Below are 1,473 nucleotides of genomic sequence, written 5' to 3'. Positions count from 1 at the left end.
TGATACATATATATCTATCGTTCCAAAACATGCAACACATGGTGCATGACAATGTACCAACAGAGAAGCACAAAAAGGGACCAGCAACAAGCCTATCTTTTGACAGTTCCATTCCCACAGTCCACAGCACCAATAAGTGAAGGGTCAACAAATGCAACCATGTCCACCATTTTATATGCCTTCAACTGATCATAGAGGTACCTAATAACAAAAATTTACAGCAAGTCATTGGGTTTCAGCAACTATACTTCTTATCGAAGCATTGGGGGGAGAGCACATATATATAAAGAACTGAATATATTTTCTATCTCTGGTACACGACAATGCAAGTTCCGGTGGTCAAAAACTCGCCCATATAATACCTGCAAATAAGAAAGAAAAAAACTATCAGATTGACAGGGCTTATACTCTTAAGGCATGGTAATGATCCTAATTAAAGAGACATGACCAAAACCGTCTGCGTTATATCTTTTAAAACACACATAACCTAGCTTTATTATATCATATTTAAAGTGTTATAAGAAGACATTCAACCCCATACTTAAAATTACAACCTAGCTCATACGTATAAGGAAACTGAAGAAACAATCATCATAGAAGCTTACTTGAGAAACACCATATGTGTACCAGTATGTGGTCAAACATGTTGGTGACCTGACCAAACAAAGGTGAGAAAGTTAAACAATGTCTAAATATCTATCATGACTTAAGAACATAGGAACACAAAAATGACAAACAAAAGAGAGCAATGAACAAATACTAGAAACAACATATAAATACATTAGTCTATAACGAAAATTATTATATTCATAGATTACCGTATATAGAACATGATCTCTTGCATCATATAACGGACTTGTGGTGCAGCTGTACATTCATACAAAAATAAGTATATGTGCTTTAAGCTTTTTGAGAAGTGGTATTACAATGGGAGAATTCAAAAACAGAGGTATGAAAAATGTACCATTAGGCTAGAAGATATATGCCACAACATTCTACCAAAACCAGAAACAAAAACAAACAGCGAATCATAAACAAAAACAAACAGCGAAAATAGTAAACATTGAATGTAAGAGGCAGATAAGAGCACAAGTATGCTAGTACTTTCATGAACGGAATGATACACACACTCAGAACCTTAACAAGATCTGTGTCAAGCCAAAGAAAAGTTAATTAGCAGGACATTCAAGATGCCCTACAACCCAAATATAGGCAACCAAACAAATATCGTGCTAATAAAAGAGAATTAAGTGGTAGGTTGGCTAATTAATAAGCACAAGTCTCCTACCATGAAACACTTTAGTGACTGACCAATAGCTTGAAATCCTTTATTGCCAAACAATCAAAATTAGCAAACTAGTACACAAATCATTGAAAGCATAACAAGACTAGTATGTTTAGGTCAGTAACAAGCTTCTATGTAAGGTACACACACACACACGTACTAATGGATGCAGTTCCTATATGATAGTA

General features: G+C 34.8%; 1 long non-coding RNA gene across 1 annotated transcript; it reads right to left on the bottom strand.

The window, feature by feature from the left end:
- Positions 1-239: 239 nt before the first annotated feature.
- LOC121049326 lies at positions 240-866 on the bottom strand. Its single transcript, XR_005799595.1, has 3 exons — positions 819-866; positions 606-654; positions 240-362 (listed from the first exon to the last, which is right to left on the bottom strand). It is a non-coding gene; the product is annotated as an uncharacterized LOC121049326 (long non-coding RNA).
- Positions 867-1,473: the final 607 nt, after the last annotated feature.

This window comes from Rosa chinensis, chromosome 5 (genome assembly GCF_002994745.2).
Source record: "Rosa chinensis cultivar Old Blush chromosome 5, RchiOBHm-V2, whole genome shotgun sequence".
Classification (NCBI taxonomy): Eukaryota; Viridiplantae; Streptophyta; class Magnoliopsida; order Rosales; family Rosaceae; genus Rosa; species Rosa chinensis.
The sequence above is the reverse complement of the archived record's forward strand: the minus strand, read 5'-3'. Positions and strand labels throughout refer to the sequence as shown.